Source organism: Anolis carolinensis, chromosome 4 (genome assembly GCF_035594765.1).
Source record: "Anolis carolinensis isolate JA03-04 chromosome 4, rAnoCar3.1.pri, whole genome shotgun sequence".
Classification (NCBI taxonomy): Eukaryota; Metazoa; Chordata; class Lepidosauria; order Squamata; family Dactyloidae; genus Anolis; species Anolis carolinensis.
Window position 1 is genome coordinate 195,981,676 of NC_085844.1, and position 18,764 is coordinate 196,000,439.

An 18,764-nucleotide genomic window follows, 5' to 3' on the forward strand; every position below is an offset into this window, starting at 1 on the left:
GTTTATAATGGTATTTTAATCATTATTTAATTAATTATTAATTATTCAGGGGTGCTTTACTCGTGTGCTTTTGATGCACAAAGGCAAAGGGGGTTGGACTAAATGGCCCAAGAGGTCTCTTCCAACCCTCTTTATTTTTTTATGGTGATGATGATGATGATGATGATGATGATGATTAACATTAAGGCTGGGTGGCTATCTGTCAGGGGTGTTTTGCTTTTGCTTTTAGTGCACAAAGGCAGAAGGGGGTTGGACTAAATGGCCCAGGGGGTCTCTTCCAATCTACTTTATTATTTTATTATGATTATGATTAACATTGAAGCTTTATTTGTTCTCGTTTTGTTTTTTTACTTCAAAATAAGATATGTGCGGTGTGCATAAGAATTTGTTCATAGTTTTTTTAAAAACTATAGTCCGGCCCTCCAACGGTCTGAGGGATCGTGAACTGGCTCCTTGTTTAAAAAGTTTGGGGACCCCTGATCTACACCATAGAATTAATGCTTTTTGACACCACCTAAACTGCCATGGCTCAATGCTATAGAATTCTGGAAGCTGTCATTTTCCAAGGTTTTTAGCCTTCTCTGAGAAAGAGTGCTAGTGCCTCATCAAACTATAACTACCAGAATCCACAGCCATTATTTTATTATGACACAGCAAACAAGATAGATATGCTGGATTTCATATCACAAAATCACAAGTCAAACACTTCCCAAGTGTCTAGGACTATGTGATGTATTTTCGGATGATGCGCGCAGATCCCAGCAGGGTGGCCTTTTTATTATTATTATTAATAATTATTATTATTATTATTATTGTATGACACAGCAAACAAGATAGATATGCTGGATTTCGTTTCACAAAATCACAAGTCGAACACTTCCCAAGTGTCTAGGACTGTCTGATGTATTTTTGGATGATGCGCGCAGATCCCAGTAGGGTGGCCTTTTGCAGTTGACAGATCGTAATTTTGTCAATGTCTATTGTTTCCAAATGCCGGCTGAGATCTTTTGGCATGGCACCCAGTGTGCCCATCACCTGCACTGGTTTCTGCCAGAGTCTTTGAAGTTCAATCTTGAGGTCCTGATAGCGGCTGAGTTTTTCCTGTTGTTTTTCGTCAATGCAACTGTCACCTGGGATGGCAACATCAATGACCCAAACCTTTTTCTTTTCCACAACTGTGATGTCTGGTGTGTTGTGTTCCAGAACTTTGTCACTCTGGATTCCTTCAATTTTGTCAAGGAACTTTCCATGCAATGTTTTATTGTGCCAGCTGTCAGCTCTAGTTTGTAGTGCTGTTTTCTTGTACTGGTTTTTTGTCTGCTGTGCTTTGAGGAGTTTCTGGTTTTTGACTTCAATCAAAGCAGGTTCTTCACTTTGCTTTACATATTCTGCCAGGGCATGTTCTTCTTCTTTGACTGCTTGTTTCACTTGTAAGAGTCCTCTGCCCCCTGATCTTCTAGGCAGATATAGCCGGTCAACATCACTGCGAGGGTGCAGTGAATGATGAATGGTCATGAGTTTTCTTGTTTTTCTGTCCAAATTGTCCAGTTCCGCCTGTGTCCAATTTATAATGCCAGCAATATATCTTATGACAGGTATGGCCCAGGTGTTTATGGCCTTGATGGTGTTGCCTCCATTGAGCTTGCTTTTGAGAATTTTTCTGACCCTTTGTGTGTATTCTTTACTGACTACAGTCTTCACATGTTCATGCTTGATGTTGTCCAGCTGTAATATGCCCAGATATTTATAGGCCTCTGGCTGGTGACACTTTATTGTTTGGCCATTAGGCATATTTATGCCCTCACTTTCAATGATTTTTCCCTTCTTCAATGCCACTGCCGAACATTTGTCCAAACCAAATAATTATATTATTATTATTATTATTATCTGCATTTCTATACCGCTTTTCTCACGCCTGGGGTTTATTTATTTATTTATTTTGAATATTTCTACCCCGCCCTTCTCCCCGAGGGGACTCAGGGCGGCTTACACAGGGCGGTTGTCAATAGTGTTGTCGAACACGATACTCCCCAACAATTTATAGTTTTTCCAAGGGCACAAGAAGAAAAATATAGTTTTTATTCCTTTTTCATTCTTTTCTGGATATCTACAATTGTGGAGAAGGATATTGGAGTGGACCAGCAGCAGCAACTCCCCTACAATTATTTCAACCCTTTAATAAGCTGTATCTTTTCATTTCAACTTCCTGCCTTCTTTATATCCTTTGATACTATTTCTATCCCCCTGTGTATAATATAACATATGAAATTAATACCAAAATATAACAAAGCGAGTTCCAGAGGTCTTCATCTTTCAGCAACCCTGCAAAAACATTTCATGGACAGAAAAGGCTGGGCTAATCCCCTGGCTATCTCTGGCTAGGGCGATAATGGACATCCATTGTGTGTATATACGAAACAGCAGACAATTTCCATGCCTAATCTGATAATGCTAGCTGATGTTTGTCCAGCCAAGTACTCCAGCTGAGATTCTGCTGACTCCAGAAACAGAAACTTAAAGATATGTACATTTTTGGACTTCTTTATTTCAAACCCAGGACTTGAAGAGATATCATCTTTTCTTTCTGCGGTCTCACACCTTTGCTTTCCCAGAGCAGTGGTTCTCCACCTGTGGCTCCCCAGATGTTTTGGCCATCAACTCCCAGAAATCCTAACAGCTGGTAAACTGGCTGGGATTTCTGGGAGTTGTAGGCCAAAAACCTGGGGACTCACAAGTTGAGAACCACAGTCCCAGAGCATTGAAAGCATCACTTGAAACTAGACAATTAAGCCACTTGGAAAATCATTTGCATTTCCAAATATGGGTATGGATCTTCCAGAGCTTTCCCCCTCCTATAGGGATGCCTCTCTCACTTGATTGGCCCTCCTGGACCAATCCCCCGGCATCCCCTCCCCACCAGAGGGAATCCCCGCCTGAAAGCGGCAACATCAGTGGAGCCTCGGCCAATCAGAGTGCAGATCCAAACCGATCCCTCTTTTGGTCAATTGGAGAGGAAACAGGAGGTTTGAAGAGCTGTCAAATGTATAAAACATTGTGTCTCTTTATTCATGTTATGCTTATTTATTTATTTCAGACATTTATATCCTGTCCTTCTCACCCCTCATTGGGGAGCGGGGCTCAGGGCGGCCTCAGAATTAGCAATAATTAGATGCTAAAAACATAATATTTAAAACAGTTATAATTAAAACAAATTAAAACATTAATTAAAGGGAAGGGAAGTGTCACACAGGTTGTTCCGAGAAAGGATTTGTGGTCGGCCGATGTGGTCGCGCAAGGTCACGCAAAAAATGTATCCAGCAAAGTGGGGCTGCAGGACGAAAACATTGAAGAAGTCCCGACTTAGAATATTCCAAAGAATTGTTGCCTCTATTTAAAAGAATTCCATTAAAAAGGAGACCTCGGGCTTCTTCTATTTTGGCAAAACAGCACTGCATCTTGGGCTGCATCGACACTGTAAAATGAATGCAGTTCAACAACTGCCTTGGCTCAATGCTACGGAATCCTGGGAGTTGTAGTTTGATAAGTCTCCCACACTCTTTGGCAGACAAAGCTAAAGAACTTCTGGAACTTTAGCTCCCATAATTCCATATCACTGAGCCAAGGCAGTGAATGTTGGTGTTTGACATGGAAAAATAAAACCAGAGAGCCTGGGGTTCTGAATAAAAGGTTATACATTTATTTCTGTTGTGTAACAGAAACAAAAGCTGTGCTCATGCACAAAATCAAGCTTCTTGACATACCACCATTACATATTCTATTTTTTAGCAGTAGCAGCGAAATCACAGCAATGAGAGAGGACAGTTACTGATTAATGTTTGCTCATGTACATGATTAAAATCAACCCCTACTCTCCTCCCTATTGCTTAATCTTAAAAGAGCACCTCTGCAATTTTCAAACCTTCAAAGAAAATGGCACCTTTAAGTCACTCAAAGTCCAGTGGCAGAGATTAACCTAGTAAGTGATCTATTAGACTTGATACAGTTTCATAGTTTTGCTCAGTGCATAATATTGTACTTCTAGCCAACAATGTGTATAATTTTTCCTTTTAAAAAAACTGGTACCTTTTGGAAACAAACTCCATAAGTATTGATTTCTTACCTACAATGTCAGATTGCATAGATACATAAAGTTGGTATAGACTCTATGGGCCATTCAATCCAACCCATTGCTAATCTGCATCTTAAAGGACCAGAACTGATAAAACACAACTTAAACCAGTAATCATACTATTAACAACACGGTGCTTCAAACGTTAGAGCATATTTGACCTCCTGCTTCCAAAGATAGCACCAGTTTTCCCCTCTCAGCTCAAGTTTTTGAGATATAGAACATATGTCATCTATCAGTTGCCATCTGCTCCCCCACAGAAAACATAACCATATCTAAGAAACTAGAGTTGATGTGACCTTACAACACAAGCAAAAGATTTTGAAACAGTTGAAAAGCAACTCACCAATGTCTTGAAAGAGCTCTCCAGCTACTACAAAGAGAACCACCTGAAGCCTAACCCTGCCAAGACACAAGTGTGTGCTTTCCACCTACGTAACCGCGAAGCCAACAGGAAACTGAAAGTTACTTGGGAAGGCCAAGAGCTCGAACACTGTTTCCATCCTAAATACCTTGGTGTCACCTTAGACCGAACACTAACATATAGGAAACACTGCATGAACACCAAGCACAAAGTAGCTGCACGCAATAACATCCTGCGGAAACTGACTGGCAGTGCATGGGGAGCAGACCCACAAGTAATAAGAACATCAGCCCTGGCCTTGTCTTTCTCAACTGCAGAGTTTGCCTGTCCTGTTTGGCACAAGTCTGCCCATGCAAAGCAGGTGGACATAGCACTGAATGAAACATGCAGAATAATCACGGGATGCCTTAAACCTACACCTGTTGATAAACTCTATAAGTTAGCTGGCATTGCCCCTCCTGACGTGCAACGGGAAGTTGCTGCTAATGGTGAGAGAAAAAAGGTCGAACATTGTGAAAGCCACCCACTGCATGACTATCAGCCTCCTCCCACCAGACTCAAATCAAGGAAGGGCTTCATGAGAACCACCACTCCTCTTGATGTTCCTCCAGCAGCAGCAAGGGTGTCTCTCTGGGCAGCTAAACCTGGCAATTTTAACTGGATGGCCCCCAAGAGGGTCTTCCTCCAGGGGCAAACCAAGAATGGGCAACTTGGAAGTCCCTGAACAGACTCAGAAGTGGAGTGGGCAGATCAAAAGACAACTTGGCAAGGTGGCATTACCTGGAGGAATCCTCCACCTTGTGTGACTGTGGAGCAGAACAAACAACTCCGCATATGTATGCTTGCCCACAATGCCCTGCCTCATGTACGGAGGAGGAGTTGTTTAAAGCTACAGACAATGCGGTTGCTGTTGCCCGCTTTTGGTCCAAAACTATTTAGTTGCTTGTGATTTCCTTTTTTTTTTAAATTTCCATTATTTGAAATGTACAATGCTTTTGACACGAAATAATGATGTGATCTATCCAATGCAATTTTCTTGATCAGCTCCCCAAATAACCCAAGATCAGGTCTAAAAACCAAGACATAAAGAATTTGTTGTGTTGGGGAGGTGGGGGCTGTGTAATTCTTTTTAAAAACAAACAAAATGCTCCTGCAGATTAGGGTGAACTCAGTACAAGGAGCTGCCTTTTACCAAAAAGCTTTGTTTCTCTGATAAACATCTCTCTTACAAATGACTCATAGTTAAGAATGGGGGGGTGAGACAACAGGAAGTGAGATAAATTTACCCCCCCCCCCCAAGGGAAATTCACTCCTGAAAGAGTTATCATGGGGAAAAGGTACCTCACCAAAATTTTCAAAATCCAATTACAGTAGGGTCTCACTTATCCAAGCTTCACTTATCCAGTGTTCTGTATTATCCAATGCAGTCTGCCTTTTAGTAGTCAATGTTTTTGTAGTAAATGTTGCAATGTTTTGGTGCTAAATTCATAAATACAGTAATTACTACATAACATTACTGTGTATTGAACTGCTTTTTCTGTCAATTTGTTGTATAACATGATGTTTTGGTGCTTAATTTGTAAAATCATAATGTAATTTTATGTTTAATAGGGTTTTTTCTTAATCCCTCCTTATTATCCAACATTTTTGCTTATCCAATGTTGTGCCGGCCCGTTTATGTTGGATAAGTGAGACTCTTATGTTTGATAGGTGAGACACAGGGACAGAAAGTGAGGTAAAATCTTCTGAACAGTGAGGTGAAATTTTCACAAACAGCAAAACAAACACCACAGGGGTGTTAGCCCATCCTTATGCTACCCAAAGCTTTATTTTTATATATATAGGTAAAAGGTAAAGGTTTCCCCTGACATTAAGTCCAGTCGTGTCCGACTCTGTGGGTTGGTGCTCATCTCCATTTCTAAGCCGAAGAGCCGGCGTTGTCCGTAGACACCTCCAAGGTCATGTGGCCGGCATGACTGCATGGAATGCCGTTACCGTCCCACCGGAGCGGTACCTATTGATCTACTCACATTTGCATGTTTTCGAACTGCTAGGTTGGCAGAAGCTGGAGCTAACCGCGGGCACTCCCTCCCTCCCCGGGTTTGAACCTGGGACCTTTCGGTCTACAAGTTCAACAGCTCAGCGCTTTAACACACTGAGCCACCGGAGGCTCCACTTTATACACACACACACACACACACACGTATGGAGTTACACTTAAAAATATACCTGTCTGATTTATATACAAATTCAATTTAAGAACAAAGCTACAGAATCCATATTTTTGTAATTTGGGGACTGTCTGTAATCTAATAATCTACAAATCTATAATATAGTCTACAATCTAATTTCAATTGCTCTCTTCTCAGGGTGCATCTACACTGTAGAATTAGTGCCATCTAACACCATTTTAGCCTCCAAGGTTTCCCAACATTTTATGTTTGTGGCACATCTTTTTAGACATGCATCATTTTGTGACACAGTAAGTCAGTTTTAATATCTTTTAAAAAAATTATTAAAGAATGTTCAGTTACATGCTTTAAAAACTGGGGTTATATGGTAATAAAGAGAGGGTTGGGAAAGATAAGGACGGGAAAGGGTTTCAGGGAAGGAGAGGGTGTGGGAAACTGGGGGAGAAATTGGTGGGGGAAAGGTGCACAAAAGGGATACAGGGGCGGGGGGGGGGGAGTTGAGTTCTTCCATTCTCTTCCCTTACGGTTGGTTTGTTTAAAAATGTTAATGTTTTCAAATTTATTTCTTCATTCATTGCTTTTTAAAGTAGTTTTCAAGTTTTTCCCAATTTGTCTTTCTAATATGTTTTCCTCTGGTCTCTTTCAGGAGAAAGTTAATTTGTCCATGTCTTGTATTTCTACTAATTTCTGTAGCCAAAGTTCTTTCGTAGGTACTTCATTCAATTTCCATGGTTTAGCAATGGTTATTCTCGACGCTGTTGTACAGTATGTAAATAAAATGTCATCATTTTTTTTTCAAAATTTGTCTCTGTGTCCATTATTCCTAATAGGTAATATTCTGGCTTGATTGGAAATTTCTTATTTAATATGGTTTGAGCGTCTTCATGAATTGTTTCCCAATATTTCTTAGTTTTTTCACAAGTCCACCATATATGATAAAAGGAACCTTCATGGGCATTGCATTTCCAGCATTTATTATCATAGTTTTTGTATATCTGTCCTAATTTTTTGGGGGTCATATACCAACGGTGAAATATCTTAAGCCAATTTTCTTTTAATTCTGAGGCGTAGGTATATTTTATTTTTTTATTCCTGTGACGCCTCTAAGCTGCGTGAGCACTGGAAACCAACACAGAGGCCAATAAACAATCTAATATCTTTATTAAAGCAATAAAGGAATCAAACAAAAATAAGCAGAGTATATAGTCCAGCAATAGTCCTTTTAGGAAAGGTAACATATAGTCCAGTAATATAAAGTTTAATATCCAGTATTAGAGATCAAGTTTTTAAATCCAATAACCGAAACACACTCAAACTTCCAAGTAGTTTGAGTGGGGAATAAAGCAAGGTCTCTCAAGAGAGTTCCAGGTTCAATGTCCAAGGCAGGGAAAAACAAGGCAAGGCAAGGAAGCAAGGCAAGGCAAAGTTGGTCGTGATGGAACTGAAATGCAGCCCAGTCTTGACAGGGAGACGAGACGCAATGCTCTGTCTACTCAAGAGTAGCGCGCCATCAGGCCGCTGAGGTACACAGGAACAAGAGTTGATGTTAACTTTCCAACTGACACGTTGACACCGCGATGGCTAGCCGGTGCTCAGAACTTTTATGGGACTGCAAAACCTTCTCCGAACCAGGTGCCTGAGTTCACATTTTCCCAAGGGAAACAGACTGAAGACAACAACTTGCCAGATGTAAACCTCCCTGAAAGCTCCCAAGGGAATCGGTTTAATTAGAATCCTCTCTCTCTGCTAATCTTGCACTTCGTCTCCGAATCTCCTTCTCACGAGTGGTGTGTTTTGAGAAACGACTTCCTTTTCTTGGTAATTTTTTTAGTAACTGTGCATTTTTTGCTGTGATCCAAATTCCAAGATATTTGAGCTTTATGACCACCTTTATCCCAGTAAGATCTTGTAGCTTTTCCTGGTTTTTTTCTCGTTATGTTTTTTGTAAGAATTTTTGTTATTTCCATATTTATAAAAAAAACCGGCTAATTTACCAAAGTTCTCAAATTTCTTAATCCAGTTAATTATTCAGGTACATGGTTCTTCAATAATACAAATAATATAATCGGCAAAAGTATGTATTTTATATTCTTGATTTTTTATTTTAGTCCCTTTCAATTGATCATCTTGCCGAATGTTTCTAACGCAAAAATAAAGAGTTTCCAACACAAAAATAAAAATTAAGAGGGAAAGAGGACAGCCCTGTCTCAATATTAATTAGTTTTGTTTGTTGGCCATTGATCATAAGTCTGGCCTCTTGTTTCTCATAAATAGCCTCTATTGCATTTGTGAAGTAATGTCCAATATCCAATTCTTTTAGTAATAATTTGAAGAATTTCCAATTTAAATTGTCAAATGCCTTTTCTGCGTCAATAGCAAGTAAGGCAATTTCTTTCTGGTGGAATGTCTCATAATATTCAATAATGTCCAGTATACATCTCACATTATCTTTCATATACCTATTTGGTAAAAATCCTCTTTGATCTATGCCTATCCAGATGTTTAAAAATAATTTAAACCTATTTGCCAGAATCGTCGTAGATTTTATAGTCCGTATTTAAGAGGGAGATCGGTCTATAATTTCGTACATCAGTGGGGTCTGTTTTGTTCTTTGGGATCACAATTATATCTGCTTGCCTCCAAGATTCAGGGATGACTTTTTCTTTCAATACTGAATTCATTATTTGCTTTAGGAAGGGTATAGTCTCTTCTTGCAGAATCTTATAAAAACTTGTTGGAAAACTGTCTGGACCGGGTGCCGTGTTAGGTCTCATCATGTTTATCGCCTTTCTAATTTCATTCTCTGTTATGTCTTTATTCAAAAGCTCTCTCTGATGGTCAGTTAAGTCAGTTTTAATATCAAATTGGAAGTTAAATCTACTCCTTATAAGAGATAGAGACACATACATAAATTGCAGTAACAAAATGTAAGAGGACACAGCATATCTTATTAAAATCTTTCATTTGTATTTTTAAAAACATGTTATTTATTGTTTTAAGACTCATTAGGTTTGCGCAACACATCTACATACTGCTGGCGACACACAAACATGTCACCACACACAATTTGGAAATATTACGGAATCTTGGGAGTTGGTTTTTCCTCCCAATCATTTTAACTAAAAAAATTCAAGAAACACAACTAAATATACAACAACAATCTTTATGCTTGGAGTTGTAGTTTTGTTTTTGTTTTTTTCGTGTCAGGAACAACTTGAGAAACTGCAAGTCGCTTGTGGTGTGAGAGAATTGGCCGTCTGCAAGGATGTTGCCCAGGGCACATGTGGGTTTTGATGTTTTACCATCCTTGTGGGAGGCTTCTCTCATGTCCCTGCATGGCACTGAAGCTGATAGAGGGAGCTTATCTGTGCTGTCCCAAGTTTGGATTTGAACCAGCAACCTTCAGGTCAGCAACCCAACTTTCAAGTCATCAGTCAGCAACCTTCAGGTCAGCAACTGTGCCGTCCGCCGGACAATAAAAAACTATAAAACTGAAACGTGCTGTCCTTTATCCGGGCGAACTGCAAATCCCTATAAGCTGTCCTATAGATATTGAACGACTGAGTCTGGATAACTTCAAAAAAGGATGTTTATTCATACAAGGTTGTAAACCTGGCACAGATCTTAAAGTTGCAGAAAATGAAACAAATTTCCATAGGTTTTAGTTGCAGAATTATCCCTGGTTCCAGAAGGCAAAGGTGATTATAAAACCACTATACCCTAATCACGCTGCCTATATTAGAAGGAGAAACTCTTTCCTTCCCTATCTTTACAGCAAAGATTAGTTCTAGAAGCGACAGAATAACCCTGCTCCTCTAACTAGATTTCCTATTCCAGATCAATATAATTCAATACTTATCTAATTTGGATAGGCTTAGATTGGCCTGGTTTTGAGGATGATTTGTCCCAGTTAGCCTTGCACAGCTCCAGCACGTTGGAAGACAATAGCCAGAATGAAGCTCCAAAATGGAGACTAGACCCTGGTAAAAAGGGCGGTCCTAAGATGTTGCACTCTTTGACCAATCACTGCAAAGAAAACTGCAGCCAGCTATTGCAGATTCCAAGCCACTTTTCCTAGGCTTTTGCAGCCAGAGGCTCAAACAAAATGCAAAGGAGGGAAAACAAACAAACGACCAATAGGTAAGGCAAACCATCGTCCTGGGGGACGGAACACTCCCCGCTAAATTCCCAGGATGTGGGAATTTACCAATCAAAAACATACAAACACCTTTGTATACACAACAATACAACAGTATAAAACTTTAAACATCTCCAATAAGCAACACGAGGTCACTAATTGGTCTGTCCAGGACAGACATTTTGTCCTTACTATGAGTCTTTACTTGAACTTTTCTAACCTTACCGTCAGGGCAAGGAAAGGTCTTTAGTATAATGCCCATAGGCCAGGCATAGCGGGGCAAGTCTTTGTCCTTTGGCAACACAAGGTTTCCCACCTTGGCATTGTCCTTTGGGGTTTGCCAGAGTCTTCTGGTTGGAAGCTGGCTTAAGTATTCGGCCTTCCACCTCTTCCAGAAGTGGTTGGCTAAGGTCTGCACATGCAAAATTGGTGCCATAGTCCGACCAAATTGACTTAATTGGCCCTCTGAGGGCTATGAACCTTTTCAATGCGTTTATGAATGATGAAGTGTCCATTCCCTCTGCAACCTCTATATAGACAGTTCGTTTTGACAAACAAGTAAACAAACCCGCCCATCTTTTGTTATTTACAACACCACCCCTGGTTTTCCTAGTGACAACCTCCCAAGGACCAAACACATCGATTCCCACATGGGAAAAGGGTGGGTCTGTCAAAGTCCTATCCTGAGGTAGTTCTGCCATCAACTGACTTTGACAGTTTCGTCTGAGTCGCCGACATTTGACACATTTGAAAATACAACTGTTGACCAACCTTTTGGCATTAACTACCCACAGACCTTCATTTCTAAGGGCTGCCTCAGTTAGAGTTCTACCCTGATGATGGATCTTCTCATGGTAGTGACGAACCAACAACAAAGCAATATGGCTATTGGGGGGTACAATGATGGGGTTCTTTATACACACTTTGAGTTTAGCCTTAGCTAACCTCCCTCCCACTCTTAAAATGCCCTCTTTATCCAGAAATGGGTTCAGCTCACGCAAGAAACTCCGGCTGGGGGTGTTAAGCCCTTGTTCTAACCTGGCTGTTTCTTGACTAAACTCATGCCTCTGAACTGACCTGAGTATTACTCCCTTAGCCTTTAGCATGTCCTGAACTTGCAAAGGCTGACTATCTTTGCAGACTAAGCGATGTATAAGCCTAGCAACTGCTCTAAGAAGACTGTGCCACTCTAAAAAATGCTCAAAGCGGTGTAGTTCCAGGTAAGATCTTTGGCCCATCTTGATTTCTGTGGTTGATTTGCAGGCTTTCACCTCTGCACTTCGTGAGACTTGAGCATTCATAATGTCCGAAAACCTTTGCTCATCTTTCGAGAGCGCTGTGGCTTCGTCTCTCTCAGAGACTTTGAAGATGGAGGAATACTCTGGAGTTATTGCTTGGCAGTAGACCGAGATATGACTTAGGCAACTGCGCACAAGTGTAGGACGTCCACCTTTAAGCACCTGTGCTTGATTGGAGTCCAACGACGATGGTGGGTGCATCTTGTTTATGCACACTGGGCCTATGACTGTCCAGCCTAATGGCAATTGTTGTGCGATAGGTGCACCTGGAGGTCCTTTAACTTGGTCGTTCACACAGAACAAGCTCGGGCAGTCCAAGCCAAGCAAAAGGGCAATGTCCACATCTGGCCGAAAGGCTGGTATAGCATTCTTTAACCGTCGCAAATGTGGATGAGCCTCCACAACTTCTCTGGTGACAATCTGCCTTTTGTTCCGGGGAATAGAGGAACACTCAATCAGGTCTGGCAACTTGAACTGTCTCTTCTGGTCGCAAGAGGAGACAACGAAGCCAGATGCTATGCGACCCTGCAACTTCTTTTTTCCTGCACATGTAGTCATAGTGTAGTCGACCATCTTGGTTTTAAGGTCAAACATGCGGAAGAACTCTGGAGTAGCCAGGGAGGCGTCGCTCTGTGAATCCAGGGCCACATAGAGTCTCTTTCTAAGCCAAGGGCTCTTGGCTGGATATACATCCGCTAGGCAGATAGGATGACAAACTCTGTACTGGTGCGAGTCAGAACACAGCTCTGTACAGGCGACTGCTGAAACTTCCACCTGCATCTCTGGTGCGGCTGGCTTGTCGGTGTCTTCGACTGCTGACTTTTCTTTTGGTGAAGCGTTCTCTTTGGGGTGGGAGATGATATTGGAGTTGTGCATTGCGGTGCAATGCTTGAGGCTGTTGCATTTCTCACACTTGATGTTTTCTTTGCAGTTGGATGCAAAGTGTGGAGTTGCTCCACAGCATCTAAAGCAGATTCCCTGCTTTTGAACTAGCTGTTGCCTTTCTTTGTATGTCTTTCTACTAAACTCCCTGCAGTTGGCCAAGCTGTGAGGCTTTTGGTGAATAGGGCAAAGCAACTCCTTTACCTCCGACCTGGGTTCGTCAGTCTTGTGTTGAGTTTCGACTGCCTTTACGCTGACAGGTCTATTGGCCTCTCTAGGTGGTTTCTTGTCCACTTCAGGTGCCTTCTCTGGCTGGGTCCCTTGGTATAAGGTGGGGAGGCCCGTCTGTGGATCATTCCTTTCTCTGGCTGCCCTGGTGATGAACTGGACCAAATGAGAAAATGGAGGGTATGCCTGGGAGTGGGCCTCCTTGTAGTTGAAGACCTCCTGTCCCCAGCGTTCTTGCAAAGTGAAGGGCAGCTTGGTCAAGATCTGCCTCTGGGACAGGTGCTGATCGAGGCACTTCAAACCGGGCAGTTCTGGATTCTCCTTGGCCGACTCTAATTCCGTAAGGAGATCGCTGAGGTCCCACAAGAGTTTGAAGTCTTTGAGTTTTAAAGCTGGGAACCTTTGGAGCTTGTCCATAAGAGATGCTTCAATCTCTGTGCTGGCCCCATACCTCTGCTGCAACCTGGCCCAGGCCTTTTCCAGGGCATTGTCGGGATCGGCTACGTGGGCTGCGTAGATCTTCTTAACTTGTGAGGATGAGGCTGGGCCCAACCATGCAGCCAGAAGAGTCAGTTCTTCCTCAGGCAATAACTTTAAGTCTCTGATTGATCTCTGGAAGGTGGCCTTCCAGAGAAGAAATTCCTCAGGCTTGTCCGAAAACTTTTCGACACCCTTGTCCTTAAGATCTCTTCTGGGGCTTCTGATGATGGAGACAAGCTGGGACTCTGGCGTCGAAGGGAACAATTGAGGAGTTTGCTGTTGTGGAGTGGACTCCCACCGTGTACCTTGCGTCAACCTTTGGCCTCTTGGAGGGATGACATCGACCACTGACGAATCGATGGTTCCCTGTGCAGCTGTCTGTAGGGGCCAACTAGCGCTCGGCCTTGAGGCCCTGATTGACTGACCTAGGGTTTTAGCAGGAGGCACAGGTAGCTCGAGCAAGGGTGAGCTCCCCGCTATGACGCTCTGCTCTGCAGGAAACTCAAAAGTGACTTTGGGGCCCTGCTCTGGGTAAGGAGAGAAGTCTCCCTGTTCCTCATCCGAAAACTGGCTGTACATGCTGCCAAGGTGCGCAAACACTTTGGCAGAAGGGTCCTGTATTGGTAACTGGCTTACATTTTCTTCTGTGAGTGGCTCAATTAGGGCCTTGGCCAAAGTCTCAGCCCTTACCCTTTTGGCTGCGGCATCCATCTTTATTCTAAGCATCTCTATACGAGCCTGTTCTATTTGCATTTCGCTTTGTCTACGGGCCTGTTCTATTTGCATTTCGCTTTGTCTACGGGCCTGTTCTATTTGCAGTCGTTGCTCTTCTTCTTTAAAGGGAAGGGTGAGATCAGCTGCCTTAGCATCAGCCTCCGCCCCCGCCACTTTACTCTGCAGCTCCAGACGTGCAGCCTCCTTAATGTGCAAGGCAGCTAGGGAAGAGATGGCACTCCCAGCAGCAGAAGACTTGCTAGAGTGGCTGTGTTTAGACGATGCACGCTCCCTTAGTTTAGATACCTGACTAGAGCGGTTGGACTTAAGACTAAGTGCCACAGCAGGTGATTTTAAAAGATTGGTCTCATGGCTGCATAAGGAAGCTAGGATTGCCCTCACCCTATTTTCTTTCTCATTAGTGTCAGCTAAAACACTCACTATTTCTAACTCTGAATCCTTGGCGTTAATGCGCTCGAGGACCTGGACTATCTTAGACACCAAACCCCTCCAAAGACCGAAGGTCTCTTCAAGGTCTGTCTGTAATATGGATGGCACCCTTGTAATACCCAAGCTCTCTATTCTACCCATTAATGTTACAATGCGCTCCCATGCCGAACCTAACCTCACATGGAGGAGCTCCTTTTCATCTATTAGATGGGCTAGCATCTTGGCTGAAGGGTGCTTTATCCTTTGGGGCCTTTCATTCCTAATTTCAGCCTCAGAAGGAGATATACCATTTGTATCATCTTGAAATTGCATAGACATTATGTATTCTTAATAGCAAGTAAATTTACAACAAAGGCAAATGCAATATACCTGCAAGTAAATTTACAATAAAAGCAAATTCAATATATAATACAATTCACAGCACTTAACCATAGCAATATATATCACTAAGTAACTATACTTTACAAAGATAGTGACCTTTGGCGCCAGACTTTGGTGGGCAAGCTGCAAAATGTCAACTGACAGCAACTTGCCACTTGATACCTCCCTTGCCCGAGTGACGTAAACTGCCAAAATGGCGACTTCGCCAAATTTTCAAGCACCTCGTGCTCTGCGGCTCGAGGCCTGCCGCCGAAGGAGCACCGAGGCTGGCTTTGGAAAGGAGGAGAGAAGAGACGCCTCCTCCCCGCTGTGAAGGGAGGTCACCACCGCAGGTCGATGAAGCAGGTCACCACCGCAGGACGATGAGGCAGGTCACCACCGCAGGACGATGAGGCAGGTCACCACCGCAGGACGATGAGGCAGGTCACCGCCGCAGGTCAATGAGGCAGGTCACCACCGCAGGACGATGAGGCAGGTCACCACCGCAGGACGATGAGGCAGGTCACCACCGCAGGACGATGAGGCAGGTCACCACCGCCGGACCATGAGGCAGGTCACCACCGCAGGACGATGAGGCAGGTCACCACCGCCGGACCATGAGGCAGGTCGAAGCCGGCCGAGTGCTCCGGCCGAACTCGCAGCAGCGTTGCCAGGCCTGTCCAGGTTCTAGCCTGGTTCTGGTGGGCTTCACGCCTCAGAGCCAGCCAAAGAACTGTCGCTGGTGCTCCGCGGCTCGAGGTCTACCGCCGAGGGAGCCCTGGACGTTGCTGGGAACTGCACAGCCTGTGCAAACCCAGAAAGCCACTGGGCCACGTGCGCACACGCGAGCCAAATAGCAAGGAAATAGAGCCCCACTATTTGACTCCTTCAGGTCTGAGAGCGGGCTCCACTGCCTCAGACGCTGGTAGAGTCTTTAGGTATGCAGACTGAGCTCAGGCGGAAAAGCCGCAGCCTATACTAAAACTTCCTAAACTATAAAAAACTATAAAGCCGTGCAAGCTAGCTGAAGCGGAAAAACCGCTGATCGACCTCAAAACTGTGCCGTCCGCCGGACAATAAAAAACTATAAAACTGAAACGTGCTGTCCTTTATCCGGGCGAACTGCAAATCCCTATAAGCTGTCCTATAGATATTGAACGACTGAGTCTGGATAACTTCAAAAAAGGATGTTTATTCATACAAGGTTGTAAACCTGGCACAGATCTTAAAGTTGCAGAAAATGAAACAAATTTCCATAGGTTTTAGTTGCAGAATTATCCCTGGTTCCAGAAGGCAAAGGTGATTATAAAACCACTATACCCTAATCACGCTGCCTATATTAGAAGGAGAAACTCTTTCCTTCCCTATCTTTACAGCAAAGATTAGTTCTAGAAGCGACAGAATAACCCTGCTCCTCTAACTAGATTTCCTATTCCAGATCAATATAATTCAATACTTATCTAATTTGGATAGGCTTAGATTGGCCTGGTTTTGAGGATGATTTGTCCCAGTTAGCCTTGCACAGCTCCAGCACGTTGGAAGACAATAGCCAGAATGAAGCTCCAAAATGGAGACTAGACCCTGGTAAAAAGGGCGGTCCTAAGATGTTGCACTCTTTGACCAATCACTGCAAAGAAAACTGCAGCCAGCTATTGCAGATTCCAAGCCACTTTTCCTAGGCTTTTGCAGCCAGAGGCTCAAACAAAATGCAAAGGAGGGAAAACAAACAAACGACCAATAGGTAAGGCAAACCATCGTCCTGGGGGACGGAACAGCAACCCAACTTTCAAGTCATCAGTCCTGCTGGCACAAGGGTTTAACCCATTGTGCCACCAGAGGCTCCTTGTAGTTTTGGTGAGGCACCAGCAATCTCCAGCGAAGAAGGCAAAGAACAAAAGCTGTAAAACTACAACTCCAGTGCTTCCCTAGCATTTAACGTGGTGTCAAACTGCATTAATTCTACAGTGTAGACTAGTGGTTCCCAACCTTTGGGCTCCAGGTGTTTTGGACTTCAGCTCCTACAGTTCCTAACAGCTGGTAAATTGGGTGGGATTTCTGGGAGTTGAAGTCCAAAACGTTGTCGAAGGCTTTCATAGCTGAGATCACAGGGTTGTTGTGTGTTTTTCGGGCAGTATGGCCATGTTCCAGAAGTATTCTCTCCAGAGGCCCAAAGGTTGGGAACCACTGAGTAGACTAAGGCCCCATCTACACTGTCATATAATCCAGTTTCAGAACGCAAATTTACTGCATTGAACTAGATTATATAGTAGCATAGACTCAAACAATCCAGTTTAATCTGCATTATGTGGGTCTAGACTGGCCATTATAATGTAGTTCAAACTGGATAATACGGCAGTGTAGATGGGACCTATGGCACTCTCAGGATCAGCCCCTTTAAAGAAGCAGCATTTTAATGGGGGGAAAGAACCCAAATCACGAAGGATCCTTACCTTGAGCTCTACTTCCTTCTGCCCTTCTTTTGCTCTTTGCTTTTAAAATAGGGATTTGGGCCTTAGCACCCTCAGGCTCCAAAAATGCAGGAAGGGTGGGAGTCCATCAGGAAATTGGAACTTGACTGGATCTTGTTGAGTTTTTTGCAGGGAAAACAACTGTCCGGCCAGAGGAACGAGTTCCCGCTAAACAAGACTATCAGGAAATAAACTCCGAGGAAACAAAAGGCGCGCGAGGGTGGGTTCTCAAGATATAAACAGCAGGAAAGGGGGCTCAGAGATTTCCTCAGCTTTGCCTCTGGAGGCGTGAGTTTGGGTGGGTGCCGCCCACCTACACTGCACAAGAAATGCAAGTTGTCTCCACCTTTTGTCGAAGGCTTTCATGGACGGAATCATTGAGTTGCTGTGTTTTCCGGGCTGCATGGCCATGTTCCAGAAGCATTCTTTCCTAGCATTTCCCATGCATCTATGGAAGGCGACCAGTATTTTTTTAAAAAAAACAAACAAACTCTAAAATCAGCACAGTAAACAACACAGAGAAAACAGAGGAATTTCAGACATGAATCAATAAGAGCAAGCTAACACCTGCCAACAGAGAATTCCTCCAGGCAGTTAGCAGCTAGACCTTGAAGTTGCAAGGCTATTCAATGCTAATCAAGGTGGCCAAATGTAACATTCACACTTGCCTCAAATAGACAAGAGTTCTTTCTCCCATCCTGGACCTTCCACAGATATATAAACCTCCCTTGCCTAGTTTCCAAAAGACCTCACAAACTCTGAGGATGCCTGCCATAGATGTGGGTGAAACGTCAGGAGAGAATGTTTCTGGAACATGGCTATACAGCCCGCTTAAGCGGCTGAGGGGGAAAAGGAAGGGGCCTGAGGCTGTGAGGAATGGTGGGGGTTGAAGTCCAAAACACCTGGAGGGGCCAAGTTTGCCCATGCTTGGAATAGATCCGCCATTAGAAAGACAGGGAGCCTTCTCTGGGCTGTTGAACTTCAACTCCCAGAAGCCTCACCCACGATGGCCGTCAGTGAGGAATTCTGGGAGATGATGTCCGGGGATAGGATGCCACGCA

General features: G+C 43.4%; 1 protein-coding gene across 4 annotated transcripts in view; it reads right to left on the reverse strand.

Annotated features, from left to right (window-relative positions):
* The window catches only part of LOC100560909 (uncharacterized), a 54,552-nt gene extending 35,827 nt beyond the window's left edge, over nt 1–18,725 (reverse strand). For 3 of the 4 annotated variants that reach the window (XR_010005478.1, XM_016993285.2, XM_016993284.2), the window contains exon 1: nt 17,686–18,725. The gene's annotated coding sequence lies outside the window, so the exon portion shown is untranslated. Of the gene's footprint in view, nt 1–4,475; nt 4,495–17,685 lie in introns of those variants that run through there. The other variant, XM_062978490.1, reaches the window with a different exon arrangement.
* Between the last annotated feature and the right edge of the window lie 39 nt (nt 18,726–18,764).